Below are 18,051 nucleotides of genomic sequence, written 5' to 3'. Positions count from 1 at the left end.
ATGAAGAAAATTCTACGAAGAAGAGAAACTGGAAGCTTTCCCACTAAGATTGGGAACAAGGAAAGGATGATCTCTTTCACTACTTTTATTCCACATTGTACTGGAAATCTTAGCAATGCAATAGGGCAAGAAAAGAAAATGAAAGGTATACTGATTAGGAAGGAGGAAATGAAACTGTCACTGTTCAAAAATGGCAAGATTATATAGACAACCCAAAAAATTCAGCAACAACAAAAACTTGCAACTAAAAAGCAATTGTAGCAAGGTTGCAGGATACAAGGTTAATATATAAAAGTCAATTGGTTTTTTATATACTAGCAGTGAATAAGTGGAATTTGAAATTAAAAATGCAATACCAGTTACCCTAGTATCCCCAAAATAAAATACTTGTACAAATCTGAAAAAAGATATATAAGATCTATATGAGGAAAGCTATAAAACTCTTATAAAAGAAATCACATAAATAAAGGAATGAAATAAATGGAGAGATATCCACATTCATGGATAGGAAGACTCAATATTTTTAAGATATCATTTTTTCCCAACTTGATCTACAATGCAATATCAGTCAAAATCTTAAGTTAATTTGTGGATATTGACAAAGTGAATCTGAGGTTTATACAGAAAAGCAAAAGACCCATAATATCCAACACAATATTGAAAAAGAACAAAGTCAGAGAATTTACACTACCTGACTTCAAGATTTACTATAGAGCTACAGTGATCAAGACAATATGGTATTGGCAAAAGAATAAACAGATAAATCAATGGGATAGAATCAAGTGTGCAGAAATAGGTTCACATAAATATAGTCAACTGATATCTGACAAAGAAGCCAAGGTAATACTATGGAGCAAAGATTGTCTTTCAGCAAATTGTGCTAGAAAAAAAAATCCATGTGCAAAAAAAAAAAAAAAAAGAAAAAAATCAAGACGCAGACCTTATACCCCACACAAATTAACCATCAACCTAAGTGTAAAACATAAAACAATAAAACTCCTAGAAGTAACATAGGAGAAAACCTAGATGACCTTGGATGCAATAATTTTTTAGATACAATATCAAAAGCCCAATGCATAAAGAAAGAATCAATAAGATTGACCAAATTAACGAGTTGAAATCATATACTTCTGCTCCGCAAAAATACAGTCAAGAAAATGAGAAGACAAGCCACAAACTGGGAAAAAAATATTTCTAAGACATATAGCTGGTAAATGATTGTTATCCAAAAATACTTAATACTCAACAATAAAAAAACCAAAAAACCCAGTTAAAAAGTAGGCAAAAAATCTGAACAGATAGCTTTTCCACCCACTACCCACTCCCCAGCACGCCTTCTGGCTGCATACCACTTACTTCCAGCTGTGAGCTCCTGCTAGGCTAGCACTACCATCAACTCTCTCCAGCCATTGTCATGATCATCTACTGGGATCTTGTCAACCATGATGAGCTGGGTTGTGCCTGGAGGTGGAGGGGAATATGGCCAGTAAGACAGTAACTCTGATGAGTCGCTCATTGGTGAACCTGCCTTCACTGCAGGCCCCAAGGGCAAACGTACCCAAAGCACAGGAATCACTGGTGTTGATATTGTCATGAACCATCACAAGGAACCAGAGTCACAAAAGAAACCCCCAAGAAGTACATCAAAGACTATATGAAATCAATCAAAGGGAAACTTAGATTAATGACCATAGTGAGTAAAACCTTTTATGACAGGGGCTACAGGACAAATCAAGCACATCCTTGCTAATTTCAAAAACAACCAGTTCTTTATTCATAAAAACATGAACCCAGATGACACGGTTGTTATCCTGGAGCACCATGAGGATGGTGTGACCCCATATGTGATTTACTTTAAGGATGGTTTAGCTGTGAAAAAATGTTAACACATTTGGCTACTACTTTGGATGTTATCACCTGTTGTCATAACTGACTGCTGCTTTTCATCCACACAACACCAGGACTTAGACAAAGGGACTGTTGTCATCTTGAGCTCTTCATTTATCTTCACCTTGATTTATTCAGAGCAGAGGCATTGTTTTTAAGGGGAAAAAATGTCATGTAGGTTGTCAAAAAATAAAAAGCACTTAAATTCAAAACAACAACAACAACAAAACGAGATACCAGTACACACCTATTAAAATGGCCAAAACCCAAAAAACTGATAACACCAAACAATAATGAGGATGTGAAACAACAGGAACTCTCATCTATTGCTGCTGGAAATGCAAAATGCTCCAGCCACTTTGGAATACAGTTTGGACTTTCTTACAAAACTAAATATGTTCTTACAAAATGTATCAGTTGTACTTCTTAGTATTTACTCAAATGAATTGAAAACTTAATGTCCACACAAAATCCTGCATATGGAAGTTTACAGCAACTTAATTCATAATTGCCAAAACTTGGAAGTAACCAAGATGTCCTTCAGTAAGTGGACATATAAAATATGGTATATACAGATAATGGAATGTTATTCAGCCCTAAAAAATGAGCTATGGGGGCACCTGGGTGGCTCAGTCAGTTAAGTTACTACCTTCGGCTCAGGTCATGATCCCAGGGTCCTGGGATCAAGCCCTGCATAGGGCTCCCTGCTCAGCAAGGAGTCTGCTTCTCCCTCTGCCTCTCACCCTGCTCATGCTCTCTCTCTCTCTCTCAAATAAATAAATAAATATAAAAAATGAGCTATCAAGCCAGGAAAAGATATGGAAGAAACTTAAATGCATCTTACAAAGTGAAAGAAACCAATCTGAAAAGGATACATATTGTATGATTCCAACCGTGTGATATTCTGGAAAACACAAAACTGTGGAGACAGTAAAAGGATCAGTAGTTGCCAGAGGTTACCTTATGGAGGATGGAGAGGAAAAGAGGCAGTGCACAGAGACTCTTGAGGATGGTGAAACTACTCTGTATGATATTGTAATGGCGGGTGCATGCCATTATACACTTGTCAAAAGCCATAGAAAACACAATGCCAAGGGTGAACTCTAATGTAAATTATGGACTCCGGGTGATAATGATCTGTCAATATAGATTTATTAATTATAACAAATGTATCAACCCATGCAGGATGTTGATAGTGAGGTTGTGCACACACGAGGGGAGGGAATGTAGAGAAAATCTCTGTAACTTTCAATTTTTGTGTGTGTGAATCTAAAGCCACTTTAAAAATTGCTCTTAAAGGGGCTCCTGTGTGGCTCAGTCAGTTGAGCGACCAGCTGTGGATTTCAGCTTAGGTGGTGATCTCAGGGTTATGATCTCACAGGTGGTTAGATGGAGTCTTACCTGGGGCTTTACGCTCAGCGGGGAGTCTGCTTGAGATTCTCTCTCTCCTCTCCCTCTCCCATCCTCCTCCACACTCTCACTCTCTAAAATAAAGAAAATAAAGCTTTTTAAAAATTGCTTTAAAAATAAAGTCTTTTTAGGGGCGCCTGGGTGGCACAGCGGTTAAGCGTCTGCCTTCGGCTCAGGGCGTGATCCCGGCGCTATGGGATCGAGCCCCACATCAGGCTCCTCTGCTGTGAGCCTGCTTCTTCCTCTCCCACTCCCCCTGCTTGTGTTCCCTCTCTCACTGGCTGTCTCTAGCTCTGTCAAATAAATAAATAAATAAAATCTTTAAAAAAAAAAAAATAAAGTCTTTTTAAAACAAAATAGGATAAAATCGTATTTAGTTATAAAGTGCTGCATGTTACGTAGATACTTATGTTTGTAAGAACTCCTTGATCGAATTATCTGTTCTATATTTTAATGTCAAAAGAAGTCTTATTTGGGATTGTTTTTGTTTTTTTAAATAAACCCTACTTATGACTTCAAAAAAGGTACCAAGGTACATCATAATCAAAACAGCATTCAGTGAGAAAGAGATTTTGCACAAGGAAGAGAGAAGCTATGAAAGCAGAGAAGCTTTCCCTAAGAGAATTTACTGTATCAGGAACAGAGTATGAGGAAGTTCAAGCTGAAAGACCCTGTTGAAAACAATGAAGCAAAAAAAGTGAACCTGACAGTAGTTCAAATCCACATGAAAAATCAAAGAATGTGGGTAAATTTAATTAGAAAGGACAGCACATGCATAGTCCTTCCTTTTTCTTCTTTTAACTTATTTTAAAAAGCAACTGTACACAGCAATACGTATAAAATTGTATTGTTGGGCCTATAATATACACAAATATAGTAATATTTGACAATTAATGCACAAAATAGGTGGGTGGGAACAGAACTATATAGGAGTAGGAAAAAGACACCAGACAAATCCGTAAGAACAAATAAAGAGAATCCACAAAAACAACTGAAAAGAACCAGGAATGGTAAATAGGAAAGTTACTGTAACAAACAATATTGACATACTTGCTCTTTCTTCTTCTCCCAGCATCTTTAAAAGGAATAACTACATAAAGTAAAAATTATAACAATGTTATTGTTGGTCTTTTACTACACATAAACTGGTATTAATTGAGTATAAATCAAAAATAGATTCTGATAAGATATATATGGTAAGGCCTAGAGCAACCACAAGGAAAATAACACAAAACATATAGTAAAAAAATATTGAGTAAGGGGCAGGCGGGGCTAGGTAGGGAGGGATAGATGGGGGGTTTTTTGCTCTGGGTCACAGAAATCCCAAAAATGTGGAGGTGCGGGGAAACCAGAGATAAGGGAACAAAACGGACCACCCTACCCTAGGTGTGTGGGGTGGGTGTCTTTTTTCTGATAATCACCAGTGACCAACAAAGAATAGCCAGACCCTAAAAAGGAAGTAAGCCATTGAAGGTATTATCACTAGTCCTTGCTCAATGTCATGTTAAAAGGATTTAAGTTCCCTGGTTAGTTTTCTATAAAAGACCAAGCCTAAAGGCCCTCAGAGGCAATGCAGTCGGGACCCCTCTCACTCGAGTGCATTTTGTTTATCTTCACTTAATAAACTTCCGTTGCTTTACTCACTCTCCTTTGTCTGTGAGATTCATTCTTCGACTCCATGAGACATGAACCCAGCTCTCCTGCATCATTATTTAAAGAATTAAAATGTCAAACTAGAAAATATTTACTTTATACAAAAGAGAGCAATAAAAGAGGAACAGAAAAACAAAGAAGTATGAGATGCAAAAAACAAAAAGAAAAATGTCACACAAATCCAACTATATCAGTAACAACATAAAAGGTGAGTGGATTAAACAATCCAAACAAGGGGTGCCTCGGTGGCTCAGTCATTAAGTGTCTGCCTTCGGCTTAGGTCATGATCCCAGGACCTGGGATCGAGCCCCGTACTGGGCTCCCTGCTCAGTGGAAAGCCTGCTTCTCCCTCTCCCACTGCCCTTGCTTGTGTTTCCTGTGTCTCTCTCTGTCAAATAAATAAATAAAAAAAATCTTAAAAAAAAAAAAAAGTCCAAACAATAAGCAGAGATTGGCTGAAGAGGAAAATTGCCCGGAGCAGGCCCCAGAAGATGCAAAGTTACTAACAATAAGCTAGAGATAACCAGAAGCCCCACTGGGAGCAAGAGATAACCAGCAGTTTCCGCGTCTTTAGGCAGGCTTCCCGCCACAGGCTCCCTGGCTACTGTTCCCACCTAAAGCAGCCCTGGCTCCCCCAGTTTAAACCCACCTACCAACAGTCAGCAAGCCCTTGGAAACTGACTATCTGCAGTCCTCTTTAAAAGCCCTATAACCCTGTTGCTCCGGGCCCAGAATTTCAAGCAGGAGCTTATCTGGGTCCACCAGCCTAAAACAAATCCGAGTTCTCCTACTTCTCCGAGTATCACTTGTTCTCTCGTGGGTCTGATTTTTATTTTTCCGCAACAGGCAGACTGTATTAAAAACAAGATCAGGGCATCTGGGTGGCTTAGTTGGTTAAGTATCTGTCTTAAGGAACAGAGTATGAGGAATACAATTTTTAAGCAGGGAGTCAGCTTCTCCATCTCCTTCTACCCCTCTCCCTCTGCCCCTCTCCCTCTGCCCCTCTCCCTCTGCCCCTCTCCCTCGCTTGTGCTCTCTCTCTCTCTCTGTCTCTCAAATAAATAAAATCTTAAAAAAAAAAAAAGATCTAACTCTGCATGAGACAGACGCACTTTAGATTAAAAGGTACACATAGGTTGAAAGGAAAAGAATGGAAAAAGAAATATGCAAGCAGCAGCCATGAGAGAGCTGGAGTTCTATACTAGTTTCAGACAAAATAGCCCTTAAAACAAAGAGGTTACTAGAGATAAAGAAGGACATTTTGTAATGATAAAAGGGTCAATTCATTAAGAATATTTAACAATTCTAAACACATTTGTACATAACAATCAAGTCTCAAAATACATGAAGCAAATACTGACAGAACTTAAGGGGAAAACTGGCAATTCAATAGTCATAGTTGGTGATATTAGTGTCTCGCTTTCAATAATGGCTAGTACAACTAGACAAAGGCGCAACAAGGAGCTGGAAAACTTAACACTGTAAACCAACTAGACCTAACAGACATCATTAGAACAGTCTACTCAGCAACTGAAAAATACATATTCTTCTCAAGTACATATGAAACATTTTCCAGGATAGATCATATGCTAGGCCACAAAACAACCTTCAATGAATGTAAAATTATTAAAATCATTAAATACATTAAAATGTTTTCTGACCACAGTGGAATAAAATTCTAAATCAATAACAAAGAAATTTAGGAAATTCACAAATATGTGGAAATTAAACAACATATTCCTTAGTATCCAATGTGTCAAATAAGAAATCACAATGGAAATTAGAAAATACTTTAAGATGAAAATAAAGATACAACAAACCAAAATGCAACCAAATTAGTGTTTAGAAAGAAATGTATGGCTCTAAACACCTATATTAAAGAAGAAGAAAAATCTCAATTTAATATCTTAATCTTTCATCTTAAAGCATGAAAAGAACAACCTAAACTAATCAAACAGATGGAAGGAAATAATAAAAATTAGAGCAGACATTAATGGAATAGAGAATAGAAAAATGAGAGTGAAAATCAAAAACATTAAAACTTCATTCTTTGAAGAGATCAAACAACTTGATAAAAATTTAGCTAGACTGACCAAGAGCAAGAGAAGACTCAAATTGCTCAAATCAAATATGAAAGAAGAGCTTCACTTTTGTGCTTTCCAGAACACCATCAAGAAAGTGGAAAGACAATACCCAGAACAGAATTTATAAATCATATATCTAGAAGAGCTCTTACAACTCAATAATAAAAAGACAACTCAATATAGAAATGCACAAAAGATCTAAATAAATCCAAGGAAGATGCAAAAATCCAAAGAGATCTCCAAAGAAGAGATATAAATGGTCAATCAGCACATGAAAAGAAGCTCAATATTATTAGCAAGTGGGGAAATGCAAATCAAAACACAATGAGATACCACTTAGTACCTACTAGGAGAGCTATAATCTAAAAGACAAACAGACACAAGTGTTGGTAAGGATGTGAAGACATTCAAATGCTTATACATTGCTGGTAGAAATGAAACATGATATAGTCATTGCGGAAAACAGGCTATTCCTCCAAAGGGTACAAAAAGAAGTACCAAGCAATCTACTCCTAAGTATTTGCCCAGCAAAATCATATATTACACAAAAACTTTACGATCACAGCATTATTCATAATAGCCAAAATGTGGAAACAACTTAAAAGTCCCTCAACTGATAGATGAATAAATAAAATATATCCGTACAATGGAATATTGTTTGGCATTAAAAAGGAATCAAGGACGGATACACTCCACAGTATAAATGAGCCTTTAAAATATTATGCTAAGAAGCCAATCACAAAAGACCACATACTGTATGATTCCAATTATATGAAATGAAATGTATAAAATTTATATGCAATGTCCAGAATGGGCAATTCTAAAGGGTTAAAAAATACTTTAGTGGTTGCCTAGGACTGAGGAGTAGAGGGAGGGGGCTGGGAGAAGATGTGTGGAAAGGTTGATGGGTATGGGGCTTGTTTCGAAGGTGACAAGTTATTTTCAAATTGATTGTGGTGATGGTAACACAACTGTGAATATATTAATAATTTAATTGTACCCTGTAAATGGATGAATGATATGGTGAGAATTATATATCAATAAAGGTGTTAAGAAGAAGATGAAGAAAGGAGAAAGTAGAGGAGTCTCAGTAGCTTACTGTGTTTAACACTTAAGAATGTATAGAAAATCTATGGACCCCCCCCAGGCACCTGGGTGGCTCAGTCTTTAAGCGTCTGCCTTAGGATCCGGGCCTGATCCCAGGGTCCTGCTGGCAGCCTGCTTCTGCCTCTTCCACTTCCCCTGCTTGTGTGCCCTCTCTCCCTGGCTGTCTCTCTCTCTGTCAAATAAATAAATAAATAATCTTAAAAGAAAGAAAAGAAAAGAAAATCTATGAACCCCCTAGATTATGAAAGTTTCTAAATAGGGCAGGTAATTCACATCAATCTTCTTGACAACTTGGCTCCCGTGGATAGCTCAAAATAAGTCATGTTCAATTAAGGAACTTGTGGAGACAGGAAATATATTAAGTTTTTCTCAGATAATCCTACTAAGAAATTAATTGGCTGTCTCAGCAGACTCCTCCCATTGGGAAACCATTTCAACTTGACCCTGTAACATGATCAAAGATCCTGGCTATGCCCACAAAATACGTGAATTCACTGATGCATGGCCTTTGGTTTACATCACTGTGCATGACAAAATCTTGGACGTGGTAAGAGGTCATTTTTGTTGAGAAACGGCAATGAACACAACAGTCATAATCTCTGATTTGTTGATAAAAATCAAAGTTAAATGCCTTTCCTAATGAGAAGGGGGAAAAAAATGCTCTGGTTATATAATAATGTGATTTCTATGAGTTTCCAATCATTAATGTTACTTATAAAAAAAATTAACTCAATTGTCCTTTATGTAGCTAGAAGTCTCTTAAACCTTAGTCATTTAGAGGGAAGTTTTTTGTATGTATCGCTAGTTTCAAATAGGATTCACAAAAATGTGAAATTGATCACTTTATTAAAATTAGAACACAGAATTGGAATGAGATTGGTTTTTATTGGAAGAAAATTGAACTTTGAAAAACTGTGGATAACAGAAATGTCAATGACCATATAATCTGTGTACAAATGTGACTTCAGAGAACATGCATTAGTGTGTTCTTAGTAAACTCCGCTGAATTCCCCATTTGAAATGCAACTCTTTCTTTCTTGGTGAGATACCTCGCAAATAACTCGCTCAGCAGCCACCAAGGTACTTCCTAACACGTGAGCAGATGTTAGTTGTGTAGCATAATTGCTAAATTGACAAAATAAGCAAATACTTCCATCCTTTCTAATTAAATAGCATTTCCTTATCCTGAAAAATTCATTTTTCCTTTATGCCACCGTATATCTGGTTTTCATTCTGAATGTTTAGTAGAGCTACAAAACAAAAGGAATTTTCTGCCTTGGAAGGCTGGGCCAATGTTGGTCTGGTAAGTAGTCTGCTAGGTATTCCCCAAAGATAAATAGGATTATGATTTCTTGGGAGTTAGTAGCTCCTAAGAATCTCTTTTGAATTTCATATTTTGTGCTTGAAGGAATAACCACAATGTGATTCATTTTGCCCCCTCCTCCAGCATTTGAAAGGAAGGACGTTCATACAGGCAAATGACTAGGTTTAGTTTTGAAGTGAAAGAACGTACTCTATTTTTTAAAAATATTATGAAGTAGGCAAGAAAAAATAAACATTATCTTCAAACTCAGTATAAAGAAGGGTTTGAATAAATCTCTAAAATCATTTGATGTGGCATCAGCACTTCTCAAATGAGAAACAATGCAATCAGGCTGTTTTTACCCCCCAACATCCTTATTACTAAACTACTAAATCTCTGGCTGTTGAAGTTGACAATTCAATATTTTGTGTCTCATTAGCGCCACCTGCTGAGTGCTGCTCACACTTTGTGAATCTCAGGAATCAACTGCTTATAAACACAAAAAGAACAAAATCAAAATGACAAAAGAATGACAATAGAATTATTATATCTCCAGCGTTTTCTTTTTAGCTGTGCTATTTGAGTATAGGTACAATAACCAGAGCAGTGAATGTCAGGTCAGAAAAAGAATCAGCTTTAAATTTTATTTAGAGTAGCATGATACTTAATTTGATTAATAGAGGCTTTACCTTGGCAAAAGCAAATATTATTAAGCCAAAGCTGCCTAACCCATGTCATGAATTTATAATATAAATTATATAAAATAATGCATGTAAAAATATTTGCAAACCACAAAACATTAACAATGTAAAGCATTCTATACAATCTAACCCATAATGGAATGGCATTTTCAGTTTTAATTATTTTTCAAAAATTTTTAAAATGCCATAGTTGAATTTATGATCCAAGCTAGGCTACTACCTTAGGTTCAGTTGATTCAAGCATTTGGAAAAGCTGAAATATTTCATTTCACTGAAAGAGATTTCCTACATTTGATGGTTTGGAACTCCTTTCTTCTAGCTTGTCACTTCTAAAAACAAAAGTAAAGGGGTTAGTCTTATAGCCTAAACTCGTATTTATTTTTCAGTTCTGAAAATGCATTGAATCTCACACACTAAACATGCATGAGAAGGCTTCCTTATCGAAAATGGAGTTGGTAATTCAAACTTCTGATTTTGTTGCAACTACTGAGTCATGAAGCCCATGAAGAACTGACTGTAGTTAAGCACTGGATTCGTTGACTTCCGACTGTTCATGAGTTGTATGAAACAGAATGATTTCATGTAAGAAAAGTTCCTCTCACAAACTTTAGTTCTTTTACCATCTACCTGTGCATCATGTCTGAAGTAATAAAATAATAAAAAACAAAACAGCATAAAATAGTAATTAATAAAATAAAATTGAAATAATTCCATATATCTGATTAAATGCATTCATTACACTCATTTTTTTTTCAGCTAAATACATAGTACAGGTAAAACACCAGGATTGAGGAATGAAACAATGCTAATGTTGTTTACTTTCTTATCCACAGTATCCATTTATCTAACAAGCAGCCAACTGAATTTGGAAGCATTTAAATATTTCTAAACATTCAAATATTTGTTATTTTTGCTTAAATTGTCAATTTTTACTTGAATGTTTCCTTTTCCCACGGAGGTTTTCATATTTAATAAATATAAACATAACCTAAATATTGAAGTCACTTACACTCTCCAAATGCAAATATATGAATGTTTAACATATACCTTCTTTTGGCTCAATTCCCTCCTACATTCACATCTTCCTGGCTGTCCCTCTGCATCCCCCAGTGGTTTCTCAGCATGAAGAGCCCAATTACGAAGTAGGAAAAGTTCCACTCAAAGCTGACACACGCCGTTACAAAGAGCTCTGGAGAGGTTAAAAGACTGATATGAATTTGGTCCACCGAATATAACCTGCAGGAATATTGCTGGAGAAGACAAGAATTTGAATGAGCCTAGGTTGGGAAAATAAATTACTTTGTCGCCTTGAAGGCAATCTCCATGGGTCAAGGCTAAGGTCTTTTTCTTTGGTGTTGTATGGAGAATCATCTCTACCGCTGTTTTTTCCAGATAACTAGGTGGTTTTGACATTTTTGTGGTCAGTAATCTGATATTTTTTCACAAATTGTCTTTCAGAAAATGGAAAGTGTTGTCATTAGTTGAGTGGGAATGTTTGATCATACTAACAAATGCCTTTCTCAAAATGTATCATAACTTTAAATCAAGGTCAGGGTATTAATAAGACTACTACCTTCCTTGTATTTATTTTCTGTCTCTGGTCTTGTATTTCTGTATGTATCAAGCTAATGTCAAGAGCAGGAGAAAATAACATCTTGGTTCAAGAAATGTAGTCTTGTAAATATTTATTCAGGAGGTACTGACCTGACAAAGATCATCAGTAAACATTTCAGTCAAAAAACCAAAAGTGCATTTGTGTCTACAAATATATTTAATTTCCATACCTGAAACTTTAATTCAAGGAGAAAAACAGACTAGCCCTGAAACTAAGGATGGTAGCATAAAACATAGTAATTATAAAGGTCGTTACAATTTACTGATTAGGGTTTATATGCCAAATATCCAGCTAGACAATCTACATTCATTATCTTATATATTATTCTTAGCAATAGTACGAATTTCATATTACTTATCCCCATTTTCCAGGGAAGAAAACTACATCTAGAGAGGTAAAATAATATACTCAAGGTCAGCCAACCAGACAGTGACAGAAAAGAGAACTGAAGGAAGTCTGCAGAATCTCTGTTCATTAAGACCCTCATTCTGGTGAAGAGCAGCATCTGCAAGGATTAAGAGGTAATTTTTCCTACTTCACTTAGAGTCATAGTCTGCTCACCATGCTCTGTGCTTATGGGACTATATGTCCGAATGGAATGGGTTTTTCTAATTTGTTCAAAGATGTCAAGTGGCTAGAATTAGCCCTGTGCATTGCCAAATGTTTTGAAAATTCAGAGAGAACATTTGCTGTTAGTTCAGTTGATCAGGGATGGAATCATAGATATAGGAAATTTAAATTTAGCCCCCCAAATGGGTAGGATTTATAGTGGGGAAAAAAACAGTATGGTGGAAAGATAAAATAGGGCATTTTTAGAAAACGCAAAGGATATGGAAAAGAAACAAGGCACATTTGAGGTATAGGAGATGGTCTGGAATGGCTGAAGCATAGCTTCTTCTAGAAGAATAGAACAGACTGAAAAAGGCCAACTTGTGGAATAATCAAATGCTAAATTAAGGTGTGTTTTCTATAGTCATTAAAATTTGGGAAGCAAAGATGATTTTAGAGAGAAACAACAAAACCGTACATAGAACAATCACTCTGGCATTGGGTGTAGAAGCGTTTGAGCCAGTAAAAGAAGACGGTCTCAAACTACTGATTCCAGACCTGAACTGCACTAGTAGACGTAGAGGAACAGGAGAGGAGAGATAATCAATCACTAGCAACGCATTATTGTTCTTTCTTCCTATGCACACTTTTTTTTTTTAAAGTTCTTAGTTCTAATATTTTTTCATGTAGGCATCAAGTTAAAACACTGAGCTCTTTTGGAATTTGACATGGGGTAATGGCTGTGAAAAATTATCCAAAGATCTTGAATTGTGATTTCACAGAAATGTTAAATCAAAGAAAGAACTTCAATACCCATTTCTCTCTGCAGTCCCTTAATCTCACACACACACACACAAAATAACGCTTACCCAAACGCATATACTTTTATCTACACAAAAATGTATCTTCAGCCTACAATTACTATAAGAAGCAGTAGATAGAATATTTGGCTCCAAGGGGGTGTGAAGAGTTTTAAAATCTTGTTTGGATGCAGAGAACTTCAAGTATTTCTATATTTACAGCCTTTTATAAAGGACTCGAGGATAAATTACTAGAACCATACATCCACTAACAGTCTTGAAACCCTAATACATTGTTGATGCTTTTGAGTTCTGACAAATCAGCAATCGATGGAAGGTCTCTATAGCATATCTGTGATACCATTCAATTCCAAATTGCTCTGTCTACTAACTCCAGGGAATTTACCCTAGGAGGATCTTGCTTTTTCACAAGATCTTTTTGTGTCATTTGATAACTGATGAGCAATTTTCCACTGGGTATTACTGAGATATTCTTTTATTTTCTTATCCATTTAAGTTTCTATTCATAATTCAGTGTTATGTATTTTTCACAGATCTGTTGGCACAAAATCATCTTTCAGCTTATTGTTACTGTAAATTTTAATTGCTGGTAGCCAAATAATCCCATAATTATTATCTTTGTCCTTAATATAGTTGCTTTTAATAAATCAACTTCTAACATCATGATTAATATTACTAGAAACCTGCTACCTCACCCAAAGTAAGAAGTCCCATATTAATTTTGCAGATAAAAAGTGCTATTAGAAACTTGCAGCCACACAAACTCATCTTAAACTATTTGTATCTCAATAACAAACAATAAAAAATGGGATTGGTTTCCATTCACTGGAGTGTCCAAGAATGCTTGTGATGACAAGTTCATTAGATATTCACAGGATCTTTAAATATATCTTGAAAAGTTTATACCCCTAGCGTATAAAGTTGGAAAAATCTCTCCTTCTGAAACTATCAGAGAATATGCGATGATTTTACTTCATATGACTCATAAAACTCAAATAATTATAGTTAGTAACATATTAATAATGTCATCTCACATATGGTCTCATATTTTACTAGCTCCAGTACATTTCCATCCCAAGATCTATATTAACATTTTAAAGATAAATTAGCACATTCCAACACTTAATAAGTAGGAATTCATAGAAAAATATCCGTTAAATTTTCTTTATAAAAAGAAGCAAAGGTGGCTTATATATTAGGTGTTCAAAACAGAGAGAGGCATTAATCAGCTTTCAAAAGCTAAATTTGTCTCAAGCTCATTATTATTCAAAGCAATGAATTTTCCCTGGTAACATGTCACAAAGGGAATAAGGAATGGAAATTCTAATGATAGCCCAGCAATTTAGCACAGGGTTTTAATTCGGTAATCTGGAGTTTGTGCACATAAGACTGAATATATGCAATGAAGTTTGATTCTATAAGCATTTCATAAATCAAAGGAATGCTATGTATTTCAAAAATACAAAATATAATTCAACATATACTAAAATTAAGTAACAGAGTACACCACCTTACCAAACATCGAATCATTAATTTTTCCTATACTAAAGCTTATGACAGAAGTATTTACAATTTCTCAGGGTGTCCAACATTGAAAAATTACCAGTTGATGACTTATGGAACTTATGTTGATGAAAATTGGAGTGAAATAAGGGATAAGCACCAACAAAGAGTAGTACTAATCATGAGCTTTCTGAGTTTGACTTTACAGCAAATAATTTTACAAAAACCATTTGCTATCAGGTATGTACCTCCCTACAGATACCTGGTTTACAAAAAATAAAAAAATAAAACTTGGGATGCACAAATTTAAGTTTTTTTCAGAAAGATGAAAATAACCCTCCAACTAATAAATCTAAAGCATCCAGTTATAATGCCATAATATTCACTAACTCTTTCAGCATTGAAATAATTTGCAATCACGTGAAAACTTGAACATGTTGAAAGGCTATGCTAATGCTCATATTTGTAGTCATCACTAAGTTATTACTGAGAATATTAATTATGGGCACATAGCCAATCCTGATGCAAAAGTTTTTCATTTGCTAATGGCAATTTGTGGTAACTTCAGATAAGAGCCCTCCAAAATCACGTTTATAAGATGCAGGTTATTTCATAATGAAGAATCTATTCATTGAGAAATTACCATAATATCCCTTCAGGTTTATCTAGGAATCACTCTTAGGAGAAACGCCTATGCCTAAAGATCTTTTGGGATATAATGACTATTTAAAAAGTGTCAGGTGGCCTAGAAGCTTTTGGGTAGTTAATGTAAATCTGACGGCCAAAAAATATTCCATCTTCTGGCATGACTGAGGGACAAACACTTAGGCTGCCTACAGTGCTATTTTTTTTAAATGTTGGGGGATGAGTTGTTCTAACTACTGCCTCCCCTTCTACCTTTTTTCCATATACTTCCTTCCTCTTTAAGGTCAGGTGCATCAGGCTGGAGATTATTCAGGAACACATGTTCAGTTTAAAAAGATAAAACATTTCCACATTCATTTGGGTGGCATAATATTGTAGTTAAGAACCACAGGAAAGGGTGGCATAGGAAACCATCCGAGCAGTTTATACTGTAGCCCTTGCTCTCAATACTCCCAATTCAGACGCTTGTGTCAGCTCTCAGAGAGCCCCTGAGCAATGGGTTTTCTGCTTTAAGAATACAACAACTTCCCATTTTTGTCTGTTTCGCACTCATGTTCCGCTAGCGTCTTAGGCTGGGTTCCATAGAAACAAATTCTGAGATGATGATGTGTATGCAGGAGGTTTATTGAAGAACGCTTTTAGGAATTGACCCCAGAAAGAAATGCGGAAGACAGGACTGAGCAGATGAAGAAACTCCTACAAAATGGTTGCACTTGAAGGTTCTATCATCCCAAAAGCTGGGATGCCCTTCACAGTTGTTCTGAAATGGAATGGGAACAGGCCTTTTAGCTCTGCATTGGCCAGTTTCTGGCCCTGTGTCACCTTCTGGAAAGGAATACAGGCTCAGGTGAGACATTTCCCTGCAGCAGAGGACGATGCTCTGTGAAGGACATAGTTGTACCACCAGCAGCCAATATTCCTAGCAGTGGGGGGCAGGGGGTGGTATGTGGGAAAAGCACCATAGCCTTTATCACACCAGGTAGGGAGATGTGACTCAGCCAGGCTAATCCCATCTAAATAAGTAGACCTTCTCAGCCTTGACCTTCTGAATCAAGCCAGTCCACGGATGGCTTTGGCTGGTGCCCTAAGAGCTGGTCCCGTCAGTTGCAGCCAAGTTAATTGGTCTGCTTTCATCCAAATGGTAAAGCGCAAAGAATTTCCAGGGACTCTAGCATGGTGGGTAGTTAGAGGCTTATGGATTCATCTTCAATACAACAAATGAACAGCTCCTCAAAAACAATCATATCAATGACAACGCAATAATGTTTTATGTTAATTTGGTACTTGCAGTGCAGGATATTATGTTAAATACATAATCTATCTCATTTGATCCTAATAGCAACCCTATGAGGTATGTATTATTATTTTATTTACAGGTGGGAAATTGAAACCCAGGGGAAAAAGCGGAAATGTATCCAGTATGACACAATTGATCAGTCACAGAACTTGAAATGAAGCATTTCAGACTCCTGCATTCTAAGCAACTGTACTAAACTATCAACACAGCCTGACTTATTGCTGACCCTATGCTACTTGACACTTCAATAGAATTCTGTTGACTTCTTAATTTTAAGTGTAAAGTAAGATCTACTGTATTATAAATACTGCAAAGCTGAAATTATATTTACTCAGAGATCCCTTGATCTTTACTCTTCAGAACATTATTGAGAACGATGAAACTAGTTTTAAAGGCTTTTGTGTTATGGTAGAAATAGAATGATACAAATTGGATGGGGTTTTTTTTCTGTTTTCTGCTTTAAACAACTAGAAAACTGGACCAAAAAAAGTAGCAATCATTGTAAAAGTTGGGGCAGCCATTGGAAAACAAGCAGCATAGGACTGAAGTCACTGAGAAGAGAGAAATAAACCAGGCAAGCCCAGAATGCATGAGCTTATTCCCTAGAGGCAGCTCAGCACCGCACCCCACCTCCCCCTTCCAGTTCAGGAAAGGGAAACCCTAACATCACTCAGTGGCCTCACTGAATTGAGGAATCAAAAATCAGTGTTTGAAGAGACAAAGATGGCTAGAATTTGGAGGGCAGAGTACTATAGAGCCAGGAGCTAAACAGAGAACTCTAGAGATCAGAGGGGCATCCATGTGAGGCTTTGACTGAGTACTGATCTGCTCCTGCATAGAAGAAACTTCCCCAGGGGCGCCTGGGTGACACAGCGGTTAAGCGCCTGCCTTCGGCTCAGGGCGTGATCCTGGTGTTATGGGATCGAGCCCCACATCAGGCTCCTCCGCTATGAGCCTGCTTCTTCCTCTCCCACTCCCCCTGCTTGTGTTCCCTCTCGCTGGCTGTCTCTATCTCTGTCAAATAAATAAATAAAATCTTCAAAAGAAGAAGAAGAAGAAGAAGAAGAAGAAGAAGAAGAAGAAGAAGAAGAAGAAGAAGAAGAAGAAGAAGAAGAAGAAGAAGAAGAAGAAGAAGAAGAAGAAGGAGAAGAAACTTCCCCAGGTCAGAGAAAACCACTCATAAAAAGTTGAAGTGCAAACTGGGTTGAGAATAGTTTGTGTCTCCACAGCCAGAGTGGAAAGACTTTGTAATGGAAAGACTTTCTACAGAATACACAGGATACATACTTACTTTGGTTTTAAGCCTAGATTTTCCCTACTACAAGCTAATCTAAATCCATCTTAACATGCTGAAATCAAGCTTGAAAGGTAGCCAACTGATTAATCTTCCTGCATGCCAGGATAAATTCTAACATACATAATATGAATGGGAATGGGTATGTTGCAATAAAACCTTATTTTACAAAAGGGGTAGCT

At 36.5% G+C, this 18,051-nt stretch overlaps 1 pseudogene; it reads left to right on the top strand.

Annotated features, from left to right (window-relative positions):
• On the top strand, positions 1–1,886 carry LOC113259686 (translationally-controlled tumor protein-like; annotated as a pseudogene).
• Positions 1,887–18,051: the final 16,165 nt, after the last annotated feature.

The sequence above is a fragment of the Ursus arctos genome, unplaced genomic scaffold, assembly GCF_023065955.2.
Source record: "Ursus arctos isolate Adak ecotype North America unplaced genomic scaffold, UrsArc2.0 scaffold_13, whole genome shotgun sequence".
Classification (NCBI taxonomy): domain Eukaryota; kingdom Metazoa; phylum Chordata; class Mammalia; order Carnivora; family Ursidae; genus Ursus; species Ursus arctos.
The sequence above is the reverse complement of the archived record's forward strand: the minus strand, read 5'-3'. Positions and strand labels throughout refer to the sequence as shown.